Source organism: Adiantum capillus-veneris, chromosome 9 (assembly GCF_014529385.1).
Source record: "Adiantum capillus-veneris isolate H3 chromosome 9, ASM1452938v2, whole genome shotgun sequence".
Taxonomy (NCBI): Eukaryota; Viridiplantae; Streptophyta; class Polypodiopsida; order Polypodiales; family Pteridaceae; genus Adiantum; species Adiantum capillus-veneris.
Window position 1 is genome coordinate 33,113,415 of NC_140939.1, and position 20,012 is coordinate 33,133,426.

At 40.4% G+C, this 20,012-nt stretch overlaps 1 long non-coding RNA gene across 1 annotated transcript in view; it reads left to right on the plus strand.

Annotated features, from left to right (window-relative positions):
- The window catches only part of LOC147450312 (uncharacterized), a 79,165-nt gene that overhangs the window by 21,696 nt on the left and 37,457 nt on the right, over positions 1-20,012 (plus strand). The window contains exon 3 of the long non-coding RNA XR_015189106.1: positions 10,242-10,335. This is a non-coding gene — a long non-coding RNA (uncharacterized LOC147450312). The remainder of the gene's footprint in view (positions 1-10,241; positions 10,336-20,012) is intronic.

The following is a 20,012-nucleotide window of genomic DNA, read 5'->3' on the forward strand; positions in this document are numbered from 1 at the left end:
TTCAAAACAATATGTACGAATGTAGTGCTTGACCAAAGCTCTTTTTTGGCCTCCAAATATTGCAAATCTGACATATCGTTATCTGCTACTTGAAGAAGAGAACAATCAATTGGCATGGGATGTTCCTCTGATCTTCTTCTAGGTCTTCAAATGCATTGCCTTGTCCCAAGAAGGCAATAACTGTAGGAATTGAATTGCTCCTTTGCAAGGAGCTGATGGAAAGTGATGCAATGCACCACAACAATGGTAGCTCAGATTATCTCCCATGGCGTGAAAGGCACATTGCAATTTTGTGAAGTTAGTGAAATCCACAAATGCAAGAAAGACAAATCCAGGATCTGTTGACCCTCCAGCAATAGCCAAGATCCCATCCAAAGCATTGTTAAATGTCTCCTCACTCCACTTCAAATTGCCTCCAACGTTTTTTGTCATATCTAAAACACATAAGCCAATAGGCACTTTATTATTGAAGTGGCGCATCAAGTAGAGATTGCCTTCCATTTGTAGGCTCACCACATAGATTGACCATGGCAAATCTCTAGGCTCAGTTTTCTCCTTTTGAAGGTGAATTGCCCATTGCATGTATTTTATTGCTCCATCTGGAAAAGCCATTTTCTTTGTTCCACGCGTCAAACTAGATCTGATCCATTCCTCGCATAGCATTAAAATTGTTTTATAAACAACATCATTGATGTTATACATTTTGACCACCTCCTCCCAGTCTTTACATGGTGAAGACTCATTCAAATTGTTGAAGCCTTCAAGAAGTGCATCTTGAATCAATTTGTCTTGCTTCAACTGCTTGATTCGATCATACATGTCAGTTGCATCACCATCCTTTGCACTCTTTGACAGTAAAATCTTCTCATCTCTAATCTCTTCTTGAATAGTCTTTACCTCTGATTCCTCAAGGCCACAAAGGTATCTAAATACAGTTGTTGGGGGTTTCTTATTCTCCTCTTCTAGATTTCAATGATTTCTATCCAGCAATCATAAACTAAATCAGAGTACGTGACCATGTGTGCCTGTTTAGCAATCCAACTTGCTGCTGCACTCATTCTTGCCAATCGAAGAAAAGCCTAAAAATAATAGAGAAATAATTAAACTATTGACAAGATTTGTTAATTAAACACTATCAAAAAGACAAAGAAAATAACTTACATCCCATCCGGCACGAGATGCATGTCCCTCTGCAATTCCACTTGCTGCCTTTGGTGGTCGTCCTGAGAAGATCCATTGACTCCGTAAATGTCTCAATATTTGGCTGTAAGGTTGCTTGACATACAATGCCTGAGCCTCCTCATTTGCAATGGCAGATATAGCAGTTGCAACAAATGGAGGAGCATTCACAACAATGCGAGCCTTTCTAAATTTATACACGCTAATCAGTCTTTCAAAGATCTCTTTGTTGTTTTGTTCATTGTGAAGCAAAACTTTTGCAGCATAGATTGAATGCTGCCCATCAAGAATCCAATAATGATAATCTTTAATTTTTTGCTCCTCTACCTCTTCTACTGCCAAAGGAGTCCCCTTCTTTGATTTTGCATTTCGAACAGGCATCAAATATGCACATGCTGCAGGCTTGGTCGTACTCCGTGAAAATCCAAATAACACACTTTCAGCGTGTTTTTTATCCATAATACGTGCATTATAGTGATCAGGAGCAAGCCAACAATTTTGAATAGGGATATCAAATTCCCTATATTGGAAAGGAAAATAATTTATGTACTTATTCATTCCACCTGTATCTTTTTCTTGTCCTTTCATGGCCTCAGCTTCTAAAACATCTGGATCCACAATTCTCATCTTTGACATTGAACCCTCTGTTGATGAGGATGCCAAAGATGCCTTGTCTACATCCAAAATGGAACTAGTTCGCTTAGCTTCTACTTTTTGCACTTTTGCTTGCTTCTTTGTGGATGGTGGTCGTGAAGCTTTCACCTTTTTTCGTTGTAGTGTGGCAATGATGGAGCTTTGAAGTTGATCTGCTGTGATATTTGGATTTGATTCTGCAAACTTCCATCCTCGAGAAAACATTGTCTCTTCTTTGTTTCTAGACATGCGCTCCAATGCATATGCTCCTGGAGATAGTTGAAATTCTAGATTCATTGGAACTAGAATGTCAATGCATTCCACCTCTGGATGACTATCAACTACAGAGACAGATGCTTCCACAACTTGTCCAACATCTTCAAACAAGCTGTCATTCTCCTTTTTGGCAATAAATAGATGCACCTTATGAAATTGTGCACCCTCTATACCATGTATGTCCAAATACCATTTCCTAAGATCATTGCAAGTATAGTCAACTGAGACAGCAACCCTTGCAACCTGTTTTTTTGGAGCCATCTTTCCTGAAACAAAAAAACCAAATGTTATTTTAACATATACTTTTTTGTAATGGATTAAGTTTGTGTGAATACAAGTTCCACCACTTGTTCAAGCTAGATCTAAGCAAGTATACATAGTGATCATTTAAGCTAGTAAACTAAGGGAAGGGAGAAGTAAGGTCCACCACTTGTCCAAGCTCAGCTCTAGACAACATGGAGAGATTCGAGGTCTACTAATTGTCTAATATAGGCTAACTATATTGAAACATAGAGAGAAGCAAAGGTCCACCACTTGTCCAATCTAGGGTCCATTGAAACATGGAGAGAAGGATGCTCCACCATTTGTCCAAAATAGGCTCCATTGAAACATGAAGAGAAGCAAGATGCACCATGTCTTTGAGATGCTAGGCTCCATTGAAATACCTTAAACCCATGATATTTTGTATATGTGGGGTTTAAATTCAAGGTCCACCACTTGTCCAACCTATTATCCCTAGTAGCATGAGTGGTTTGGTCTCAAGATTCACCACTTTTCCACTCTATGTCATTATATTAAGAAGATCTGGGTGTTAAGGTCCACCACTTGTCCAACCTATAAGGCTATATCTTAAATGGTATTATTTACCACCACTTGGAATGCACATGATGGGTTTTACATAGGGGTATGGTTCCAAGGTCCACCACTTGTCCAAGCTAACTCTATTGAAACATAGAGAGAATCAAAGGTCCACCACTTGTCCAAGCTAGGCTCCATTGAAACATGGAGAGAAGGATGCTCCACCATTTGTCCAAGCCAGGTTTGATTGAAACATGAAGAGAAGCAAGCTGCACCATGTCTCCAAAATGCTAGGCTCCATTGAAATATCTTAAACCCATGATATTTCGTACATGGGGGGTTTACATTCAAGGTCCACCACTTGTCCAACCTATTATCACTAGTAGCATGAGTGGTTTGATGTCAAGATTCACCACTTTTCCACTCTATGTCATTATATTAAGAAGATCTGGGTGTTAAGGTCCACCACTTGTCCAACCTATAAGGCTATATCTTAAAGGGTATTCTTTCTCACCACTTGGAATGACCATGATAGGTTTTACATGGGGGTTTGGTTCCAAGTTCCACCACTTGTCCAAGCTAACTCTATTGAAACATAGAGAGAAGCAAAGGTCCACCACTTGTCTAAGCTAGGGTCCATTGAAACATGGAGAGAAGGATGCTCCACCATTTGTCCAAGATAGGCTCCATTGAAACATGAAGAGAAGCAAGCTGCACCATGTCTCCAAGATGCTAAGATCCATTGAAATACCTTAAACCCACGATATTTTGTACATGGGGAGTTTACATTCAAGGTCCACCACTTGTCCAACCTATTATCTCTAGTAGCATGAGTGGTTTGGTCTCAAGATTCACCACTTTTCCACTCTATGTCATTACGTTAAGAAGATCTGGGTGTTAAGGTCGACCACTTGTCCAACCTATAAGGGTATATCTTAAAGGGTATTCTTTCTCACCACTTGAAATGTCCATGATATGTTTTACATGGGGGTTTGGCTCCAAGGTCCACCACTTGTCCAAGCTAACTCTATTGAAACATAGAGAGAAACAAAGGTCCACCACTTGTCCAAGCTAGGCTCCATTGAAACATGGAGAGAAGGATCCTCTACCATTTGTCGAAGCTAACTCTATTGAAACATGGGGGGTTTACATTCAAGGTCCACCACTTGTCCAACCTATTAACGCTAGTAGCATGAGTGGTTTGGTCTCAAGATTCACCACTTTTTCACTCTATGTCATTATATTAAGAATATTTGGGTGTTAAGGTCCACCACTTGTCCAACCTATAAGGCTATATCTTAAGGGTTATTCTTTCTCACCACTTGGAGTGACCAGCATAGGTTTTACATGGGGGTTTTGTTTCAAGGTCCACCACTTGTCCAAGCTAACTCTATTGAAACATAGAGAGAATCAAAGGTCCACCACTTGTCCAAGCTAGGGTCCACTGAAACATGGAGAGAAGGATGCTCCACCATTTGTCCAAGATACGCTCCATTGAAACATGAAGAGAAGCAAGCTACACCATGTCTCCAAGATGCTAGGCTCCATTGAAAAGCCTCAAACCCATGATATTTTGTACATGGGGGTTTTACATTCAAGGTCCACCACTTGTCCAACCTATTATCTCTAGTAGCATGAGTGGTTTGGTCTCAAGATTCACCACTTTTCCACTCTATGTCATTCTATTAAGAATATCTGGGTGCTAAGGTCCACGACTTGTCCAACCTATAAGGCTATATCTTAAACTTTATTCTTTCTCACCACTTGGAGTTACCAAGATAGGTTTTACATGGGAGTTTGGTTCCAAGGCCCACCACTTGTCCAAGCTAACTCTATTGAAACATAGAGAGAAGCAAAGGTCCACCACTTGTCCAAGCTAGGCTCCATTGAAACATGGAGAGAAGGATGCTCCACCATTTGTCCAAGATAGGCTCCATTGAAACATGAAGAGAAGCAATCTGCACCATGTCTCCAAGATGCTAGGCTCCATTGAAATACCTTAAACCCATGATATTTCATACATGGGGGGTTTACATTCAAGGTCCACCACTTGTCCAACCTATTATTCTTAGTAGCATGAGTGGTTTGGTCTCAAGATTTACCACTTTTCCACTCTATGTCGTTATATTATGAAGATCTAGGTTTTAAGGTCGACCACTTGTCCAACCTATAAGGCTAGATCTTAAAGGGTATTATTTCTCACCACTTGGAATGACCATGATATGTTTTACATGGGGGTTTGGTTTCAAGGTCCACCACTTGTCCAAGCTAACTCTATGGAAACATAGAGAGAAGCAAAGGTCCACCACTTGTCCAAGCTAGGCTCCACTGAGACATTTAGAGAAGGATGATCCCCCATTGTGGAAGATAGGCTTCATTGAAACATGAAAAGAAGCAAGTTGCACCATGTCTCCAAGATTCTAGGATCCATTGAAATACCTTAAACCCACGATATTGTTTACATGTGGGGTTTAACGTCAAGGTCAGTCACCTTTCCAAGCTATTATCCCTAGTAGCATGAGTGGTTTGGTCTCAAGATTCACCACTTTTCCACTCTATGTCATTATATAAAGAAGATCTAGGTGTTAAGGTCGACCACTTGTCCAACCTATAAGGGTATATCTTAAAGGGTATTCTTTCTCACCACTTGAAATGTCCATGATATGTTTTACATAGGGGTTTGGTTCCAAGGTCCACCACTTATCCAAGCTCACTTTATTCTTCTCATAGAGAGAAGCAAAGGTCCACCACTTGTCCAAGCTAGGCTCCATTGAAACATGGAGAGAAGGATGCTCCACCATTTGTCGAAGCTAACTCTATTGAAACATGGAAGGTTTACATTCAAGGTCCACCAGTTGTCCAACCTATTAACGCTAGTAGCATGAGGGGTTTGGTCTCAAGATTCACCACTTTAAGAATATTTGGGTATTAAGGTCCACCACTTGTCAAACCTATAAAACTATATCTTAATGGTTATTCTTTCTGACCACTTGGAGTGACCATGAAAGGTTTTACATGGGGGTTTGGTTCCAAGGTCCACCACTTGTCCAAGCTAACTCTATTGAAACATAGAGAGAAGCAAAGGTCCACCACTTGTCTAAGCTAGGGTCTATTGAAACATGGAGAGAAGGATGCTCCACCATTTATCCAAGATAGACTCCATTGAAACATGAAGAGAAGCAAGCTGCACCATGTCTCCAAGATGCTAGCCTCCATCGAAATACCTTAAACCCACGTTATTTTGTACATGGGGAGTTTACATTCAAGATCAACAATTTGTCCAACCTATTATCGCTAGTAGCATGAGTGGTTTGCTCTCAAAATTCACCACTTTTCCACTCTCTGTCATTATATTAAGAACATTTGGGTGTTAAGGTCCACCACTTGTCCAACCTATAAAACTATATCTTAATGGTTATTCTTTCTCACCCCTTGAAAGACTATATCTTAATGGTTATCCCTAGCTATTATTGCTAGTAGCCTGAGTGGTTTGGTCTCAAGATTCACCACTTTTATTAAGAATATGTGGGTGTTAAGGTCCACCACTTGTCCAACCTATAAGGCTACATCTTAAAGGTTATTCTTTCTTACTACTTGGAGTGACCATGATAGGTTTTACATGGGGGTTTGGTTCCAAGGTCCACCACTTGTCCAAGCTAACTCTATTGAAACATAGAGAGAAGCAAAGGTCCACCCCTTGTCTAAGCTAGGGTCCATTGAAACATGGAGAGAAGGATGCTCCACCATTTGTCCAAGGTAGGCTCCATTGAAACATGAGGAGAAGCAAGGTGCACCATGTCTCCAAGATGCTAGGCTCCATCGAAAAACATTAAACCCACGATATGTCGTAGATGAGGGGTTTACATTCAAGGTCCAACACTTGTCCAAGCTATTATTGGTAGTAGCCTGAGTGGTTTGGTCTCAAGATTCACCACTTTTTCACTCTACGTCATTATATTAAGAATATGCGCGTGTTAAGGTCCACCACTTGTCCAACCTATAAGGCTACATCTTAAAGGTTATTCTTTATTACCACTTGGAGTGACCATGATAGGTTTTACATGGGGGTTTGGTTCAAGGTCCACCACTTGTCCAAGCTAACTCTATTGAAACATAGAGAGAAACAAAGGTCCACCACTTGTCCAAGCTAGGGTCCATTGAAACATGGAGAGAAGGATGCTCCACCATTTGTCCAAGATAGGCTCCATTGAAACATGACGAGAAGCAAGCTGCACCATGTCTCCAAGATGCTAGGCTCCATCGAAATACATTAAACCCACGATATTTCGTAGATGAGGGGTTTACATTCAAGGTCCACCACTTGTCCAAGCTATTATTGCTTAGTAGCCTGAGTGGTTTGGTCTCAAGATTCACCACTTTTATTAAGAATATGTGGGTGTTAAGGTCCACCACTTGTCCAACCTATAAGGCTACATCTTAAAGGTTATTCTTTCTTACTACTTGGAGTGACCATGATAGGTTTTACATGGGGGTTTGGTTCCCAGGTCCACCACTTGTCCAAGCTAACTCTATTGAAACATAGAGAGAAGCAAAGGTCCACCCCTTGTCTAAGCTAGGGTCCATTGAAACATGGAGAGAAGGATGCTCCACCATTTGTCCAAGGTAGGCTCCATTGAAACATGAGGAGAAGCAAGGTGCACCATGTCTCCAAGATGCTAGGCTCCATCGAAAAACATTAAACCCACGATATGTCGTAGATGAGGGGTTTACATTCAAGTCCACACTTGTCCAAGCTATTATTGGTAGTAGCCTGAGTGTTTGGTCTCAAGATTCACCACTTTTCCACTCTATGTCATTATATTAAGAATATGCGCGTGTTAAGGTCCACCACTTGTCCAACCTATAAGGCTACATCTTAAAGGTTATTCTTTATTACCACTTGGAGTGACCATGATAGGTTTTACATGGGGGTTTGGTTCCAAGGTCCACCACTTGTCCAAGCTAACTCTATTGAAACATAGAGAGAAACAAAGGTCCACCACTTGTCCAAGCTAGGGTCCATTGAAACATGGAGAGAAGGATGCTCCACCATTTGTCCAAGATAGGCTCCATTGAAACATGACGAGAAGCAAGCTGCACCATGTCTCCAAGATGCTAGGCTCCATCGAAATACATTAAACCCACGATATTTCGTAGATGAGGGGTTTACATTCAAGGTCCACCACTTGTCCAAGCTATTATTGGTATAGCCTGAGTGGTTTGGTCTCAAGATTCACCACTTTTATTAAGAATATGTGGGTGTTAAGGTCCACCACTTGTCCAACCTATAAGGCTACATCTTAAAGGTTATTCTTTCTTACTACTTGGAGTGACCATGATAGGTTTTACATGGGGGTTTGGTTCCAAGGTCCACCACTTGTCCAAGCTAACTCTATTGAAACATAGAGAGAAGCAAAGGTCCACCCCTTGTCTAAGCTAGGGTCCATTGAAACATGGAGAGAAGGATGCTCCACCATTTGTCCAAGGTAGGCTCCATTGAAACATGAGGAGAAGCAAGGTGCACCATGTCTCCAAGATGCTAGGCTCCATGGAAAAACATTAAACCCACGATATGTCGTAGATGAGGGTTTACATTCAAGGTCCACCACTTGTCCAAGCTATTATCACTAGTAGCATGAGTGGTTTTGTCTCAAGATTCACCATTTTTCCACTCTATGTCATTATATTAAGAATATGCGCGTGTTAAGGTCCACCACTTGTCCAACCTATAAGGCTACATCTTAAAGGTTATTCTTTATTACCACTTGGAGTGACCATGATAGGTTTTACATGGGGCTTTGGTTCCAAGGTCCACCACTTGTCCAAGCTAACTCTATTGAATCATAGAGAGAAGCAAAGGTCCACCACTTGTCTAAGCTAGGCTCCATTGAAACATGGAGAGAAGGATGCTCCACCATTTGTCGAAGCTAACTCTATTGAAACATGGGGGGTTTACGTTCAAGGTCCACCACTTGTCCAAGCTATTAGTGCTAGTAGCATGAGTGGTTTTGTCTCAAGATTCACCACTTTTTCACTCTATGTCATTATATTAAGAATATTAGGGTGTTAAGGTCCACCACTTGTCCAACCTATAAGGCTATATCTTAAAGGTTATTCTTTCTCACCACTTGGAGTGACCATGATAGGTTTTACATGGGGGTTTGGTTCCAAGGTCCACCACTTGTCCAAGCTAACTCTATTGAATAATAGAGAGAAGCAAAGGTCCACCACTTGTCCAAGCTAGGGTCCATTGAAACATGGAGAGAAGGATGCTCCACCATTTGTCCAAGATAGGCTCCATTGAAACATAAGGAAGCAAGATGCACGATGTCTCCAAGATGCTAGGCTCCATCGAAATACCTTAAACCCACGATATTTCGTAGATGGGGGGTTTACTTTCAAGGTCCACCACTTGTCCAAGCTATTATCGCTATTAGCATGGTTTGGTCTCAAGATTCACCAGTTTTCCACTCTATGTCATTATATGAAGAATATCTGGGTGTTAAGGTCCACCACTTGTCCAACCTATAAGGCTATATCTTAAATGATATTTTTTTTGACCACTTGGAATGTGCATAATATGTTTTACATGGGGTTTTGTTCCAACGTCCACCACTTGTCCAAGCTAGATCTATTACATATATATTATACATACAATATTCAACTAGATTCCCTACCTATCATGTCCAGTAGCATGGATGCTCTAGCTTGAAGGTCCACCACTTGTCCAACCTATACTCTCTTATGTAAGGGAGATCTCGCTATAAATTCAAAACCTTCCCGCCTAAATTTAAAATATCCCTTCCAAATCTTAAATATCCCGCCTAAATTTTAAAATATCCCGCCCAAATTTTAAAATTCAAAATTTTTTATAAAAATTTAAATTTTACTACTTAAATTTAAAATATTCCACGCAAAATTGATTTTAAATTCAAGTTTACCACAAAAAGATATCATTATACCACCTAAATTCAAATATGCAAACCTCAAATCATTATATTGTACATAAATTCAAACAAATTCAAATTAACAAGCCTAAACTGATATTAGTTTGCATAGATATGAGTTTATCACACCTAAATTATGTCACCATGTTAGAGAGAGTGGTTAGAGAATTTGAACAAGGTCCACCACTTGTCCAACCTAGATACCAAGAAGGATTGAGTGTACAAGGTATTGTTTGGAGGTCCTTATAGTCCACTGGTCTCAAGGTCCACCACTTGTGGTAAGGGTCACCAAAAAGTGTATATATTCATCCAAAGAAATACACGTATTTTTTGTCTACATGTCCTAGTTTAAACCATTTATGTCCATTAGGTGTATCACTAAACAACACTACTATTTTTGAGAAACAGAAGTTACAATCATATCTACAAATCGATTAGAGGAAAATCAGCTCAGCATACATCCAGAACTCGCTACAAGAATCGACTTTAACAGATCACGCAAGTAAGTCTTCCATTCAATTTTACTAGTATTACAATGTGTTAGTTATTTGTGATATTTATGTATGTATATATACTATGTGTGCATATCGTAATTAAGTGTAATTGTGTATCTGCATTATGTATGAGTATTACAATGAAATAACACAAATATACATACATACACATAGATAACACAGACGCACACATACATGAGCATGTATTTTCAAGAGAGAGATAGCAAGATACAGCGATAGATAGAGAGAGAGAGAGAGAGATAAATACCTGTTTTTTAGAGAGAGGAGAGAGAAAGATAACAGATTTCACTGTGTTTATGTATGTGGAAGAGAGGAAGACGATGTATGGGAATATGTGCACGTATTTTCAAGAGAGAGACAACAAGATAACAGATTTCATTGTGGTTATGTATGTGGAAGTGAGGAAGACGATGTGTGGGAATATGTGCATGTATTTTCAAGAGAGAGATAGCAAGATAACAGATTTCATTGTGGTTATGTATGTGGAAGAGAGGAAGACGATGTGTGGGAATATGTGTATGTGTGCGGGGATACTTTTAAACTATGTATCTCTGTCTTTTGACGAGAGAGTGTGTGTGCAAGAAGAGTTACAGAGAACCATCTTCTCTATATGGAGAAAGACAGAGAGTGAGAGAGAGAGAAATACCTGTTTTTTCTCTATTCGTGAGGTGTGCAATGTCTCCTGAGAAGACTGCCCGATCCTGCCCTTCTGGAAAGCGTTGTGTACACTGCTGTTTCTTTATCTTGTGCGCGAACTTTCAATCCTGTGCACTCCACCTGTGTGTTGTGTACGATGCCGAGCTTGCTCCTCTACGCGCGCGTATACTCCAACTGTGTGCGATCCGTGTGCGCTTTCTGTGTGTTTGCTGCTCGCCTGCTTTCTCTGTGTGCGTTGCTCGTGCGCTCTCTGTGTGCTTAATCTTGATAGGGTTTATAAGAATGCCACGTATGCTACAAGTCCATGTTTTATCATAGGATTAAAAAAAACAAAAGCAATATAAAAAATTAACCAATTCACACAGCCAAAATTAAAGAAATCATGGTTGAAAATATGAAAAACATGCGTAACTCTATACTAGGAATTCACTTTTTAAAAAAAAATCTTTGGGCGCTACCCCTAGCCCCGCGGGGGCGCTGCCCCTCGACCCCGCCCGGCAATCGCGCCGGAGGCGACAAGGGCTGCCGCCCTTGACCCCGCCCAGGGCGCTGCCCCAGGACCCCGGCCAGAACAATATCCCAAAATCAACCTCCCAAGCCCCGCCATCGAGAGCGCTATATTCCACATCCCCATCAAGAGCGCTACCCCCAAACCTCACGTGGAAGCGCTGCCTTGTCACCCCATTGTGGCATTGCCCTAAGACCCCGCATCTGGAGTGCTAAATGGGAACATTCTTCATTAGTGAAATTTTGAACATAAATTATATTAGCATATACTTAAATATAATACAAATATTAACATATTAGCTATACTACTAATTTACTATAGCAGTTCTAGATTATGTCCCATACTATATTTAAGGTGCCAAAGGTTTGGCCTTATGGTCCTAGATTTAGCCAAGTGGTCAACACATATAGGGCCAAGTGCACACTGTGACACAAAACTTGGCCACCACTTCACTTGCCAAAGTTTAGGCCACATGGTCAATCCTAAGTTTCCAATGTTCTTATTATGTCACCTTTTGCCTCGTGGAAAACCTAGGCTTGTTTTCACATACTCAGGCACTTCAAGCCACAATAAATTGTCATTACTCTTCGGCAACCCTTTTGTTCAAGTCTTTGAAAAAACATTGTTTAAGGCCACCCTAAACCATTTTCATTTAGGGGTGTCTAAAACTAGCTTTTTGGCAATTCGAGAAGAAAATGGTCAAAGTTTTATACTTAGTTTTAACCACTTGACCAATTCAGATATTGGAAAGCAAGGTCTTGTAATACTTTTCTTTGGACATCACACATTAAAACTAGGTCCCTCACTTGTCCAAGCTATGCTCTAATACAATAAAGGGCTTTTGGTTTCAAGATGCACCACTTTCCCAACCTTGATTCCATTAAAGAAGCTAGCTCTACTTAGACATTTAATAGCAAGGTCCTGCAGCAGTTCAGATTGAACATTTTCCATGGCAGCTAGGTCCACCACTTATCTAAGCTATGCTCTAATAGAGTAAGGGGGTTTTGGTTTCAAGATCCACCACTTGTCCAAACTTGATTTGGGAAGCAAGGTCCTATAATAGTTTGCTTTGGACATTCACCATTACAACTAAGTCCACCACTTCTCCAAGCTATGTTCTAATACACTAAGGAGGTTTTGGTTTCAAGGAGAACCACTTGTACGACTTTGTTTTTGGAAGTAAGGTCTTTACATAGTTCACCTTGGACCTTGGACATTGGATACTACAACTAAGCCCACCACTTGTCCAAGATATCCTCTATATATAGCCAAAGGGTTTGGGTTTCAAGATTCACCACTTTTCCAACCTTTCTTCCATTAAAGAAAGGAGGGGCATTATAACTAGGTCCACCACTTGTCCAAGCTATGCTCTGATATAGAAAGGGGATTTTGGTTTCAAGGTCCACCACGTGTTCAACCTTGCAAGACTCAAGGGATACTTGGACATTGGAAAGCATAGTCCTATAGTAGTTGATAGGTGGCAGTGGGTATTACAACTAGGTCCAACCTATGCTCTCATATACCAAAGAGGCTTTGCTTTCAAGGTCCACCACTTGTCCAACCTTGCTTCCATTAAAGAAATGAGGGGCTACGTAAACATTGGCAAGCAAGGTAGCAAGGTCCTAAGGTGTTTCACCTTGGATATTGGGCATTATAACTAGGTCCACCACTTGTCCAAGCTATGCTCTGATAAAGAAAGGGGATTTTCGTTTCAAGGTCCACCATGTGTTCAACCTTTCTAATATAGAAAGGGGATTTTCGTTTCAAGGTCCACCACGTGTTCAACTTTGAAAGACTCAAGGGATACTTGGACATTGGAAAGCATAGTCCTATAGTAGTTGATAGGTGGCAGTGGGTATTAAAACTAGGTCCAACCTATGCTCTAATATAGCAAAGAGGCTTTGGTTTCAAGGTCCACCACTTGTCCAACCTTACTTCCATTAAATAAATGAGGGGCTACGTAAACATTGGCAAGCAAGGTAGCAAAGTCCTAAGGTATTTCACCTTGGATATTGGGCATTATAACTAGGTCCACCACTTGTCCAAGCTATGCTCTGATATAGAAAGGGGATTTTTGTTTCAAGGTCCACCACGTGTTCAACCTTGAAAGACTCAAGGGATACTTGGACATTGGAAAGCATAATCCTATAGTAGTTGATAGGTGGCAGTGGGTATTACAACTAGGTCCACCACTTGTCCAACCTATGCTCTCATATAGCAAAGAGGCTTTGGTTTCAAGGTCCACCACTTGTCCAACCTTGCTTCCATTAATATAGCAAGGAGGATTTGGTCTCAAGGTTCACCACTTGTCCAACCTATGCAAACCTTTTTCATGTTGTAGCATGATTTTTTGTTTGAAGAGTATTTTTCTATAACTATGGATTTAACAATGTAATCTTTTTACTTATAGGATGGACTTCGAATCTGGGGAGAAAGTACATATGATACTTGACAATGAAATCGTTCGTATTGGTTGTGTGTGTAGAACAGATCCAGATTCCACTTGTGGTGGTACAAAGATAGGGCTGGGAAATGTCTCCATACTAGTGGAGGAATGCTTGAAGGATGTGGTCCTACCTTTTCCTACAATGGATACTTCATCTCTCCAAGGCTCATTATGGAGTGCTGTTCGATGGTCAAAGCTTCTTTTGCAATCTTTTGTATTAAATGGGAACTTAATTGATCCACACGAAAGCTACAATGGTGATGAAGAACATGATCATTCTGATCCTCTAGTTACAGATGCAATACCTATGACAAGCCCAGAATTTGAAGCAATGATTCGAGAGTCTTGGAGAAATCAGAGGGTCCTTTTAAAAGATGACACAATGATGCAAACCATGAATGAAGGGACCATCTTATATGTATTTCCACATGATTATGTCAACTTTCAGGAACTTGGTCCTGATTGTGTGGGTGTGGGTATTGAAAGAGAAAATGCAAGCATTGATGATGTGGTTGAAGTGGGTAGCATCACTTTGCTAAAGTGGCCCATCAAGCAGACAACAATGTTGAATGGGAGCCCATTACAACGCTTTGTTCCTGTTGATGGCATGCATGCTACATATGAGGATGTATCCAACGATGGCAATGTTGGAAAAAAACTTGATGGGAGTAATGTTGTCCAGTTGTCAAGGAAGAGACGATACACTTTCATGAACAGAACTCAAAAATCAAAAGCAGCACCAGCTTCGACTTTTTACCTTTCAAACAAATCAATTCAAAGGGTATCATGCATTGATTGTTGTGCACAAAAATGCTGCCAATTTGCAGATCGTGATATGGTGACAAGGTTACGACAACAATTTTGGGGAGAGTCTCAAAAATCACGCACTAATTATGTTTATGATGTTCTTTCTATATGTTATCAGAAAGATGAGAAGTCACGATACCAATTCGGGCTAAATGGCTCTATTGTTTGTTGTAGAGCATGGTATGAGCTACATGGAATACCAAAGACATCATTTATCGATACAAGGAGAACTTTGAAAATGGTGTGCGCCAATATGTACATGGGAACACATGTACATTGAGAAGGGGACTTCAACATACTAGTTTAGCAAGAGCACTACTAAATGAGTTTGTGGAAAACAACTCTGAGAAGATGCCACATAGAAGTAGAACACTGCTAGATGGCTCAAGAGAGACTCAATTGGTGATTCCATCAACATACAAACAAGTGGATATTTTATGTGAAATCAACACGACACTTGACCAAATGGGCTATGAGAAGAAGCTATCCCAATCTTCTTTTGGTAGAATTTGGAACAAAGAGTACCCACATGTCACTTTAACAAAGACGAGTGAGTTCTCTAAGTGCAATATTTGTAGCTCAATCAAGGCAAGGTTAGAAGCTAAACCTTCTCTTGAAGAGAGAGCTCTTCTCTTGAGGGAGAGAGAAGTTCACATGGCACAACAAAAGAGTTGCAGAAGCCTATATTATGCATGGCGCACGTATTCAGAAACTCAACCACAAAAATATGTATGCATAATCCATGATAAGATGGATCAAAAGAAGACTGCCATTCCTAGATTACGCATTGTTCCCAAGGGTGTGGATTCAGGATATAATCTGCAGGTGGCATTGATTGGCATGATCACTCATGGACATGGAGAAGGTCATTACGGACACTTTGTCTTGAATGGTTTGTGGCCAGCTGATCCAAATCTTACAATTGGCTCAATTGCTAATTGTTTACATAACCTCGAGAGGATAGATAAGCATCATCTTGGTGATCTAGTAACAAATGGACTTCCAAGGAGCAATATTTCACTACTACATGCTTTGAACTCAAGGGATGCTTTGGACTACCATAACTTGAGTGATGGAAAAGAGCCCATTGTGCAGTCGTCAAAAATTGCAGAAGAGGAATTGGGGTCAACATTTCGCAAATTGCCAGAGAACTTGTTGCTACAATTGGATAATTGTGCAGGGGAAAACAAAAATCGATACTTATTTGCCTATTTGTCAATGCTTGTTGCAAGGGGTGTTTTCAAAACCATCCAGCTGGGATTTTTAATGGTTGGGCATACACATGAGGACATAGACGCCATGTTTAGTAGGTTTTCAGAGAAGTTGAGAGTTACACAAACCTATACTTTGCCACATTTGATGGATACATTACGAAACAGCTCATCTTCATCTCCAGCTCCATTTTTTCTCACAAAGATCCCCGATTTCAAGCAATATTGTGATGGCTATCTTTGTGATGGACAAGACATACTTGTTGGACATTCCAAACCGCTTCAGTTCAAGTTCTTTATGCAGGATGAGACACCAATGATGCAATATAAGACACATGTAGGTGTATCAAGTTGGAGTGGAAGTATTCGCCTTTGGAAAACAGACACAGAAAGCAAGCCAATGTTACCACATGGAGATCCACCTCTGGTACAAATGGCGGAGTATGTCAAGGCCCACGAAGAAGTCATTTTAGGGCTAAAGAACTATATAAAATTTTGGAAAAATTTAGGGAATGGTTCAAGTATTCCGCGATATTATAGACCCGTGATAGATTATTGGAGTAAGGTAATTGAAGAGATTGGAAAAGCAATCATATCAGAGGGAGTCTTGTATGAAATGTTTTGGCCAAAAACTCAAGAATATTCTCACCTACAAAGCACTACAATGAATTTGCAACAAGGAGCAGAAAGATTCCTAGGCCTTGAAGAGTTGAACGATCATTTTTGTGGGCCTCAACGAGATAGGCCAAGGGAAGAGTTTGACCCTATGTCTGATGTGCACCAAGGTGACTTTCTTATGCTTGTTCCGAGTGACACAGAAATCTATCCAGTGTGGCTTGCAATGGCTTTATCTGACATTGATAATGAGCCTACATCGCCAAACTACAAAAAACTCTTGATTCAATATTGGGCACCTTGCGCGAGAAAAAGTGGGATGACAGATACTCAAGCTTACAGTAATTGTTGGAAGGGTTATTGGGCTGTCAACTATAAGGACCCACAAGTGTGGGAAACTATAGATGCAATTGTTTGGTCCTGGAGACCCAACAAAGAAGGACCATTTTCTAGAATAAAGATTCCAGAAAGACATGCTCTAAAAGCCAAAGAAGGCCTCACTCGTGCACATCAGCCACACTTGGATCAAAGTTCAGATATGGTATCAAATGTGGAGTAGAATTATGTGGAGCTTCTATTGTGACTATACTAGTCAATTTGTAAACAAAATCTTTTTTGTATCTTCCTTTGTTTTATGTAATTTATAGTTATTATTCAAATCCATGTGTTGTACATCCTCTTGACTTTTGGTGTTTATCAACACCACAATCCTATGAGATTTTCACTTTATTTACTAGCCACACACCTCAATTTTTCCCACTTTAAGTGGAAAATTCCCAAATTACATGAATTCGGTCGATTTGGAGATTCCCATAATGTGAGATTTTTACCAAAATACCTAATATGGTCTTCTAAGGTAATAGAAAACTACTGGCAAAAATCTCCACCTATTACCAACTGGAACAATTGGTTTCAAAGGGTGACAAGCTCATTTCAAACGGTATGATCTACCCAAGGAAGGGGGGAGTGTTTGTGGACATCCATCATTCACTTGCTTTCCTCTCAACCTTTCTCCCTGACCTCTTAATCTCCGATCTTAGGGAATGTATATATAAAGCCTTATACTCACAAAAACAAGATAAAAAAGTAAAAGAGCAAGAGCCATAATACAAATCATAAAAACAAATTATGCACAAGAACACGACCCTTGTAATATTTGCACTCTAACCATCATCTATTTGCGTGTACAGATATGGCTAGTACGCTAGAGTCATCCACTCCTGCCTTGGGTGAGAGGTACAATCGTTACTTTTCACAAATATTTCACATGGTCTTTCCAGTGCTTGCATGTGAATGGGATTTGATAGGTACGCTAGCATGTGAGAGGAATTTTGAGGAGTTAGAATGGCTGATACGTCTCTTGACCACGTCTGATCCATACTTAGTAGAGAGCGTTTCTCCCATTGCACAAGCCTACCCTTTTGACCAAGATGACTATAGGTGTCTAGTGACCTTCTTAGTAAAAATGGGCACCTATGATGAAGAAGAAAATTTACACGACTACACGGATGGCACATATGGTCTCATGGATGATGACTTTGTTTATCTCGACGACGAGGATAGGGGTTTAGCCTTAGGGTCTCCCCCCAACCTCTACAATATCCTATTCCCTTGACTCTCTAGGGGGAGTGCAAATAATTAGGTTAGGGTTCCTTATGTTTTTTGTTGTGTTCAATAAGTGTTGGTACCTTTTTCCACTAATGTGCCTCCTGGAGGTATTCCTTTTGTTTCCTAGTGTGTACAGGAGCGTGTTGCTATTGGTAGGATTTGGACCTTCATGGATACTTTATCTCGACTCACTCTTCAAATCAAGCGCGACCATCGACACAAACAGGTGTTTCTTGTCCATTAGCATTGCCCCTTATCTTTTTTGCATCTATGATTGTCAGCTTTAATTGTGATTGGTAGCCTAATATTCACCGCATTTGCTTAGTATCAAACATTTAATTCAATGTAATTTTTTGTCATAATCACTTGTCTAGGTTTAAAAATTAAGCACTCCGACAAACTAGTTTGACCAAGTTAGGTGTTAGAAATCTTCTCTTAATACCATGGGGAATGCCTTCCTAATAATTAATGGTTACTTCGGTTCTTAATCCGATTTAGGCAGCATTGTGTGAAATGTACTAGGGCTTTCTAGTGGGCTTGACCCTATTGACCTTTAGCTTAAGTATTATAAAGGGAGTTTACTAGTGTGATGAGCCTGGGGAGGTGTATCAGTGTTATATGACCCCCCAAAGTTACAAAATTAAAATGCTGAAAATGAACAAACAAAAAATCAAAGTGCCACACTGTAAAATCTTAAGCTGGAAGAGAAATCTCAGCTTGATTTGGTACTTCACTCGCATGTATTGCCTATGGTACTAAAGCCGTAGAGGTTCCCAGTATGGGCGCTTTTACTTGAAAAGCAAAAAACCCAAGGCATACAAAATAAGCACACACATCAAAATTGAATCACTGTGAAAAGACTTTGGGGGGTCAAAGAAAAATTAATCAGTCAGGCGATGATTTCATGAGAAATTCCTTTTATGGTAGCTTAACTACAAGGTCTTCTAGATATAGCCTCTAGTCAGCCCTCGAACATGAATACTTGGCTCTCGCAATTAAACAACTTAATTGACCACAGAAAATTAAGAAGCTTACCCATGGTATTAATATTTGATCTCTAGTGCCTTTCGACCGTCAAATTAGCGACCCCAGACTTGTTTAATTTTTTACCTTTACATCTGTTTATGCATTTGATTACATTGAAATTTAATGTTCATTGCTGACAAATTGTTTGAAATTCTTTTACCAATCAATTTGTCTACCTAAAACTGCATATGCTTTTTAATCACTTATGAAAATGCAATTACTGTGCCAATGTTGTTTGATTTTGCAGTGACTGAAGAAGGCTAAGGACATTCATCTCAAATGCTCTTCCACCTCGATGAACGAGCTTCAATTCAATAGCTTTCGAGGACGGAATCTACATCAGGAAGGGGGGCATGTTAACCCTCACGGCTCACGGACACCCCATCACCTACGACGAACGTGTATTATGTATTTGGTAGAGTCAGGTACCGGGCTTGTCGAACCAATAGGAAAAGGGTAAGAGTGATCGCCGATGAGAGGTGTACTCTAACTGGGACATTCAAGGGATTAGTTGGCTAAGCATGGGCGCCCATGTGTGAATGGGGTGAGCTCATATAAAAGCCAACTAAACCTAAAATTCACTCATTCTCTCATTTGTGCAATAGAAGAGTGCTCTTGCTCCATCTCCATCTCCATCTTCTTCTTCTTCTTCACCTCCTTGTGTGTGTGTGTATGTGAAAGAGAGAGAGAGAGGGAGAGTGTGTGTGCGATCGAGCATTACGAAGGCACGACGGCGGCGAAGCGGTTGAGCGCGGCACGACTGCAGCTTCTTCTTCATCACGGCGA